Source organism: Macrotis lagotis, chromosome 6 (genome assembly GCF_037893015.1).
Source record: "Macrotis lagotis isolate mMagLag1 chromosome 6, bilby.v1.9.chrom.fasta, whole genome shotgun sequence".
Classification (NCBI taxonomy): Eukaryota; Metazoa; Chordata; class Mammalia; order Peramelemorphia; family Peramelidae; genus Macrotis; species Macrotis lagotis.
In genome coordinates, this window is record NC_133663.1 from 145,347,173 (window position 1) to 145,356,632 (window position 9,460).

At 32.1% G+C, this 9,460-nt stretch overlaps 1 pseudogene; it reads left to right on the plus strand.

Moving 5' to 3' along the window:
- Nucleotides 1–6,445: 6,445 nt before the first annotated feature.
- Nucleotides 6,446–9,138, plus strand: LOC141492238 (zinc finger protein 711 pseudogene; annotated as a pseudogene).
- The last annotated feature ends 322 nt before the right edge of the window (nt 9,139–9,460 follow it).

Here is a 9,460-nt window from a genome sequence, read left to right on the forward strand (position 1 = left end):
TAATCTACATACCTACATCCCTTTGTCTGAAATCATTGCTATTTTATTTCTGGATAAAGATGGTATGTTATAAGTTTCTTGGATAGCCTGTTGTATTACAATAAATAAACACTCCTTTGGCTTGGAGATTACCCTAAAAATTCTCACCTAACATTTAGCCAGATTGACACAGAAAAAACCATAAATTATTATCATTATTGTCTTTCCCATGTTGCTTAGGTGCTTTAACTTTAAAACAAACTACCACAACTTTGAGATATAAATATAAATATATATATACTTCTGACAAAACCTCATATATAAATATTTATAATTGGCAAGTTCTTATGCAAATAATTCTTTATAATAAACCTGTTTAATTATTTGCCATGTCTGAAAAACAAATTATTACTTCTCAGAATTCATTTATTCCATTAAAATATCTTAATTTCTCTAAATTTAACAAAACTGTAATAAGTGTAACAGTAAAAACTAGAATTTACAAAACAATATTTCCATTATTACATTTATACCTAGACCTACAGATCTACAGCAAGGTCCAACACATCATTTAAAAATTTCAGGGAATCTAGAGGGTTATACCCTTTGATAATTTCCCTCATTATCACTACAAAGCAATCAATCATTAATTCCAAGTTTGTCATCATTACAGTAAAATAGTTTATATTTCCAAAGTAGATTACATATTCAATAACATTCTTCAACATCTTACACATTGATAAGTCTTCTTATTAGGGTCACGTTATTTTTAATTTCGTAATCATTTTCCAAAGTCCCTCAAATTTATTCAACACTATTGGAAAGGGTCTCTTGCAATCTCTTATAACCTAGCCTTCTGAATTTGCTTTTAATGTGGGGGGAAAGATCTGCAATTTTATTCTTTAAAATATAAACATTAAATTCTTAACCTACATGAAACAATGTTTTCATACTGACATTTTATTCTCTTAAAGCAAAACAAAACAGTTTCTCTTAAAGTTAACCTCATAATTATCTTTTACACACAAACTTGTTCTGAATTTGTCCTTTATGAGCTTATTAAGCTCTTCTTCTTCCAAATATACTTATACAAATATACAAATATACATATATGCATATATAATTTCTTCTTAAATAACAGGTAATAAATAAACTATATTGTTCTTGCATATAAATATTCCCTCTTATAAACATGAGGTGAAAAAACAAAGCCTTTCACAAATTCTCTGGGTCAAAAAGTTCTTGAGACATAAAACCGGTTGGCAAGGTATTCTCTAGGTTTCTCATAATAAAACTTTAAATTTGTGAGAGGTTAAATCTCAATTTACTCATTTTTCATTACTGTAAAATAGTTTTTAAATTCTCAAAAAAGCTGTTTGAATTTGTTCTTATGCAAAGTTTTCTAATTATTCATTATATATTTCAATTTCCTTTATATATTCCCATTACTCCCTAGAATTTTGTAACCCTGAAAAATTCTTAAGACCAGATGTTGCTAAAAAAATCCCTTTTTTATAATTATAATATTTTCTTCATATTTTTCTTGAGTTCCAAAATCATTTTCAAAACATTACCTTCCCCATGTTTAATAATTCTAAAGCTTAATTATGAGCATATAACTCACAGGTCTGTCCTGACAATAGTTTGGGCAGACTCCCAGCTTCTGACACTGTGTATTATAGCATTTCCATTAATTCTTTTTCCTTCTATGACTCTGGAGGAGCCATGAAACATCAGAATTAAAAAAATTTTTTTTTCTTTACAAACCCCCTAATTTAGTTTACATATATCTTCAGATTACTTTGTACAAAAGATTAGCACATTATAGAATTAATAATAACATAATAAATAAATTAACATTTACCAACAATTGTCTTCATATCAAACTTTTCATCCTTTAGGGTTTATCGCTTTTCCAATGAATTCACTGCTGGATATTGCAAAAGTGGAAGCTTAATGTAATTTTCAAATTAACCCAACGCCATTTAAACATATATCTCTATTTGATGTTTTAGCTTTCTATGGTACCTTTTTTTACATTGATTTTTAAATCACCTCCCAAAGCCTCCCAAAATCCCCAAATCAATCCTTTTACTTATACAATATCAAACCTGCTCAAGCCTTCTGTCTACATGCTTTAATCAATTTCCATACTTAACAAATGGTGCAAAAACCCCAATTGTCTCCATGCCTTGATTCTCTTTCCAGTATTTTCAGAGACTCTTGCTTAGACTATACAACTTACATTTTCCCTTAATATTCTATGCTTTTACATTAACTCTTTTGACTGTAGTTAATACTATTCTGAACTAGATTCCCCATAGCTTATTTAAAACTTCATTTACAACTATAAAATTCACATACATAATTCCACTTTTCACAATACATTTTCCATTCAAAGGTTTTAATATTTAATACTTCTTGATTTTAACTGGTAAAACTTTTAAGAAGGCTAACAGCTACTCAGAATATATATATCTCACAGACTAATTGGAATATCCCTTGCTTCCCTCTTCAGATAGAATAAACCACATAACTTCTCTCATAAATAGGCAGGTCCAAAATCTTTCCTGGGGTCTTTTCTGTATTCAGATCCCCCACTTGTTCCATTACTCTCTGCAATAACTAACATTACAAGAATCTATACTAATAAACTCCTGAATCTTTAATGTTACCATATAATTAGGGTAAAAATATTATTTATTTTTCCTTTTCTGGCATTTTTGAGTAACCAAATTATATACTTGAGAATTAACATGATTCTCTTGTCTTTCTGGAATTTACTTCCCCATAACTTTCTCCAATTAAATTAACATTTCTTTCTATGATTTCTTTATTTAGCGTATTTGGTAATATTCACTGTCTCTTTCCTGTTTCTTTAACTTCAAAGTAAGGTCCCTTTTAAGACTTATTTTAATATGTCTTCATTAAAAAATTCTCTCTATTATTAATTGGTCCTTTTTCTTAATAAATTTCCTTTTTGCTACCATTTCCCTCCAAAGGTCAAGATAACAAACCAAAAATAACCCAAAAAACAAAAAATATAAAAAACCAGGCAAGTGCCTTGGAGAAAAGAAGCAGGGAGGGGGAAGAGGGAGAGGAGAATATTTCATTCTGGCAACACAGAATCACAGCAAAGAAGTAGGGAAGAGGAAAAAGTCAACAGCATTTTATCATTTTCTGCACCTTTCCCTTTTTACTTTGGATTTTTTCCCCATTATTAAATCTACACCCTAGAGCTCTCAGCACTTCTGGACCCTTTTGTCTTGTCCCTACAGACTCTAAACACTTGGACTTCTTTGGAAGTAATCTACAATCACTATCTCTTCCATAATTTCTAATTTCAATTTATGTGGTTCCAGACCAAAAAATTAGATATGATAAAAATGGCAAGAAGAATGTGGTGGTCACTAGCAATACAGATAAGATATAAAAGCCTGGGACTCCTTGTTTTCAAATATTGATGTCTGGAATTATAGGAAGTGCTATTTTTTCTGCTGTACAAACAACTCTGTAAGAACACCAGTTTATAAATCTTTAATTTCAATATATAATGATATTAAATACCTACCAGTCTGCTTTTATATTCAAGGATTCCACAGAGTTAGGCATCTCTCTGATAGTTGAGGAATTTCTTTAAATTCATCAAACTTTATGTTATTTTTTTCTTTTCCTTTTCCTTTTCTTGAGTAATCAAGCTAAATAGACTAAATTTTCTTTTTTTATGAAAAATAATCATTTTTTTAAAACAAAACCAATAAAATGATTATTGTGACAGCTGTATAAAGTTCCTGAAATCCACTGAGAAATGATTCCCTGATATATAAATCATTATCATCTGAATTATTATTTAAGCAATGTTGCTCTATAGTATTGGATTTCTTTAAACCTTCATCAATTTCTTTAAGCCTTCATGATGTGGATGTGTTTTACAATTATAAGAGCATTAGAAAAGTAATATAATATTAATTAGATCTTCCTTTTCTCTGTAGATGTCAGAAGCACAAAGACTTAACTATTTTTATGTGTAAACAGATTGGAACAAATTATTGTTTCACAGAGGAATACCTGACAAGATTTTATAGCAGTTTTGACAGAAACATTTTTTTTTCTGAATGCATTTTTTATGGTAGCATATCTTCTCTTATGAAGAGATGTGATTAACAAATTTGATACCCTAGAAAATTGTATTAATTTCTTGTGAATGTAAGGCATTCATCAAATGACATTTTGAGTTAATATTACTATAACAACTTAATTATCTTGTAATGAAAATATAATGACTTGTTAAAATATAAAAAAACAGATAGGCAATATATATTTTATAACAATGAAATGAGAGAGAGAACACATTTAAATACAGGAACATAGAATCTCAGATATTCAAGATGGAATATAACTTTGAAATTTTCTTGTTCAGTCCAAATATTTGACAGATAAGAAAACTTATATCTAAGAGGTAAGCCTCAGAGAAATTTAATTAATTGCTCAATCACATAGCTAATAAAAATATTTTAAAACTTTACATATATATATACATAAAACCTTAAAGTTGACTTTGTAATAATAATAAAATTATAGTAATAACAGAAATTATTTAATTTTGAGGTTTTCAAAATGCTTTATATGTGACAACTTATTCTATGACCAATTTGATGAATTCTGATCAACTAGATGAAGGTATTAAAGGCTATGTTTACCTTATAGGGTTGCTGTAAAGAAAGTTTACTTCTAAAGGTTAAACCAATATGTAACCAATATATAAATACATATTTGAATGCACAAAAACATGTTTATATATGATATTTTAATGGAGCATATAATCACATATTAATTCAGAAGCAATGGCATGAAATTAAAGGCTTTTGGACAAATAGAACTGGGAAAACAATATCTACTCAAGAATATCATGACTGAAAATAGAATTTGTCTTTCTGGATTACAGCTTAAAAATAAAGAAATATGGGCTCTTCTCAGGAATGGAATGCACTGACAAGTAATGTTTTGTTTTTCAAGATATTTAAAAATCTAATAAACAGTGATTTAAGTTTAAATGAAAAGGCAAAGAACAGTACAGAATTATAGCCGCCAGTCTATATACAATAGAACAGATCAAGTATATGGTAGAAAAGGTGAAAAATTCAAAGCATAAAAATTCCAAAAAGGGGGCTGTTAATAAAACCTATAGCTTTAGATAAGTCATTGATATGTTAGTAAAACATTCTTGATTTAGAGTGCAGTCATGTGGGTTTAAATCTGAGCTCTGATCTTTTACATCTATGTGACTATGAGTAATCACTTAACCTCTTTTACCTCAGTTTTCTCATTGATAAGATGAGTTTGTACTTGACCTCAATGGTTTCAGATCTAAATCAAACTGATTGTCATACTGAAATCCTTTCTAGTCCAGGAGCTGCATTCATCTATGTGTACGTTCAAATGTTTGAAGATATCAAATGAGAAGAAAATCCTATTATCTCTCCAAGCTTAATAGCAACTCTCATTGTTAGCAATTTCTTCTTAGATGAAACTTTAATTTTCTTTTCTGCAACTTCCATCCATACTTCCTGATTCTATTTCTGAGGCTAAAGAGAAAAAAAATCACAAATATCAACCTGTCAAAATTTGAAGACACTCTTGTTCTACTCTCCAAAATAAATAGACCTAGTTCTTTCAGTTGCTTTTTTTAAAATATAGTATAATGAAGGACCTAACTAGTAAAGCAGAAAAACACATCAGCAATAGAATCTAATTCCATTAATTGAAGACAGAGCAGTGGAGAAGGGCAAACAAGTCTGCAAAATCTAGTGAAGTGACCTGAGCAGCACAGATGTTGTGCTTAGTGAAGGAAGAAGCATAAATACAATCCAAGTTAAAAAAATGAAATTGGATTCCTACATAAGTTTGAGACTTAAATTGCTTGTGTACATCTTCCAAAGTTGTGTGCTATTTTTATAGGATAACATATATAGATATAGATATAGATAGACATAAACATAGACATAGACATAGACATAGACATATATTTATATCCACTTTTATCAATGAAATTCTATGTATTTGGGGGAGGGAGAAACTGATCTATCAGTGTTTTTGTTTGTTTGGGTTTTGGTATGGTTATTACTGTTCATGATGGTCAGGTTATTTAAGAAAATTACTTTAGTTTGGATTAGTAATGTCAACTGAGTACCTCTTAAAGACAATCCCTCAGGTGTATATAGTTGTATTTTTAGAAGTGTAATATCATGGAATACATTAAACCTGATTTCACTACATGTTTGTGAATGTGTGGATATATACATATATAACAGAGACATATATGTATTAATGTATAAATGAATACACACATGTTTAATGTGTGCATATGGATATATATATATATATTCATATATACATATATACACAGATATATGTACTTGAGGGTATATCTAGATATAGTTGAGAGAAGTATCATAAGGAATTAGAAATGGGAAAGAGATCAATTCATCTGCAAGCATTGCAGGTGCATGGACACAGCCTTCATCTGGGACTGGCCAAGATATTCCCGAATGAACTTGACCCCAATATAGATCAGGGTGGTGGAGGTCTTGGATTGCAGACACAAGAATCCAAAGTGCCCCATACTATGTATGATAATGCAGGATTTTGTGTCTGGAATGATTGGTACTGCTCATATCAACAGAGACCATATTTTTGTATCTGTTCTGGAAGCTCTATTAGTTTCTGATGTGGTCATGGATGATGGGATAAAGCTTGATCATGGCCTTACAGCTGAAGTTGTCCAAGGGCCTGATATCATCACAGAAAATGATTTTATAACATAAGGTGTGTTTGTTCCTGAATCTGTTCTGAAAGCTGATATTGCCATTGAAGAAATTTTAGATAGTGATCACATTTGGACTTCTGACATAATAATAGAAACTGTTAGATTACTTGAGCAGATTTTTGTAACTGACTTTGTTACTGGTCCTGAAGGACATTTGGAACATGTGGGCCAGGATTCTGTGTCAGGAGCTGATTCTCCCACAATAGTTTCAGAGGTTCTTATAACCAATTCAGATACAGAAGCTGTGATTCAAGCAGTCAATACTCTTCCTGGTTCTATGATTGCTATAAAAACTGAAGATGATGATGATGACAAGAGCACTTCTAATTGCAAACCCACTAGTAAAACTCAACACTGAAGCTTCCAATGATGATGTCACTAAAGAAGATGGGTTTGGTTCAGAAGTTATTAAAGTATATATTTTTAAAGCTGAAGCTGAAGATTATGTGGAAATAGGTGGAACAGAAGTTGTTACAGAGAGTGATTTTTCACAATGGCCATTCAATCCCTGGAGTCCTTGAACAGCAGGGATGTGTTGGCCCTAATGCAGCAGGAGAAGATGGTTTACATGGCAGTTAAAGACTCAACTCATGATGGTGGAGATCTCAATTATGCTGAAATAGCTGATGAAGTTTACATGGAAGTCATTACAGGGGATGAGGAAACCCCTGCTCTTCCTGAGGTCCAGCCAGAAACATTTGTTCCTGTAGCCTGGGCCTGCAGCATATGGAGATGAAAATTTTCCCAAGAGGTATGAAGAATGTGAGGCATCAGGAAATAATTTGGACACCAAATTAGAAAATAAAGATGGTACCTTAGGACAGTACCTTCAGATCTGTAATAGTGTTAATCCAAATAAGGTACTTAAACAGAAGTCCAAGAGAAGGAAACGGGGAGGAAGCAGGCTATGGCAAAAAGCTATTATAATTGTTCCCGATGGGCAGCCCTTGACTGTATACCCTTTCTACATTTGTGGGAAGAAGTTTAAATCCAGAGGATTCTGGAAAAGATACATGAAGAATCATCCCGATCATATGATCAAGAAAAAAATATCAATGTACAGATTATAATTTCACAACTAGTAAGAAAGTAAGTTTTCATAGAAATTTAGAAAACCATAAACTTATGAATAAAGTTGAAAAGATGGGGGCAGCTAGGTGGCATAGTGGATAAAGCACCGGCCCTGGAGTCAGGAGTACCTGGGTTCAAATCCGGTCTCAGACACTTAATAATTACCTAGCTGTGTGGCCTTGGGCAAGCCACTTAACCCTGTTTGCCTTGCAAAAACCTAAAAAAAAAGAGCAAAAAGAAAAAAGAAAAGAATCTTGAGCTTACAGAATATACAAAGAGGTATGAAGCTACTCCACGGAGTTCAAACAAACTTATATTAAGGGACAAAGAGCCTACAACCTATAAATGCAAATATTATGACTATGAAACTGCAGAACAAGGACTGCTGAATAAACATTTGCTTGCTGTTCATAGCAAAAATTTTCCTCATGTTTGTGTTGAGTGTGGGAAGGGATTCTGTGACCCATCTGAACTTAAGAATAACATGAGGACCCACACATGGTAAAAATCATACCATTGTTACCATTGTATCTTCTGCTGTACTGATCAGTCCAATCTGAAAACTCACATGAAAGCAAAACACAGTACAGTTTTACCATATAAGTGTGAGCTCTCTCCTCAAACTTTCTCTGAGGAAACTGAGCTGCAGCAGCACCTGGAGTTATTCCAAGGACATAAAACACAGTGCCCTCATTGTGACCACAAAAGTACCAGTTCAAGTGACCTTAAGTGCCATATCATTTCTGTCCATAGTAAAGATTTCTCTCACAAATGTGAAGTGTATCGAAGGGCTTTCATTGTCCTTCTGAGCTCAAAAAGCATGGTGAAACCCATAAAGAGAAAAAAGTCCACCAGTGTAGACACAGTGACTTTAAAAACATCTGATCCCTTTGTGCTCAGTGGCTATATCCTCTCTGTTCACACCCAAGACCTTCCTTTCAAATGTAAGAGGTGCAAGGGAGGATTTAGGCAGAAAAAGGAACTTAAGAAGCACATGAAGACCCACAGTGTAAGGAAAGTTTATAAGTGTCAGTATTATGACTACATTACTACAGATGCCTCTGGCTTTAAGCAAAATGTTATTGCCATACATACAAAAGACTGTGCACATAGACTTCTGCAAAAAGGGATTCCATAGATCATCAGAGAAAACCAACATAAAAAACCACCAAAAATCCACAAAGAGACCACTATGTAAAATAATATATAGAAAATACAAAAAAGAATTTAAGAATTTAGAGATAGGGATATATGTTAGTTGAAGAAAAAAGAAAATCTCATGAACTGTATTTCCTGGTTTCAAAGTTGGATATAATAAATCATAACCTTACATTCTTTATATTGAAAGCCTTAAAAAAAGTATTAGGGGGACGGTGATCTGATTACCCTGAGCGTTACTCATCACAGCTTGAGTACCTTAGATGGTGCTTGGGGAGCTCCACAAAATGGTCACATAAAGACTTTTGAATGTTTATGTCATAGTATTATATGCATTGTTAGGCAGGAGGGGAGCAGAGAGAGAAGTGAGCATGTCTTTTGGTTCATGAAAAACATCATTCATCTGGATGATGCTGGGCTGGGGAG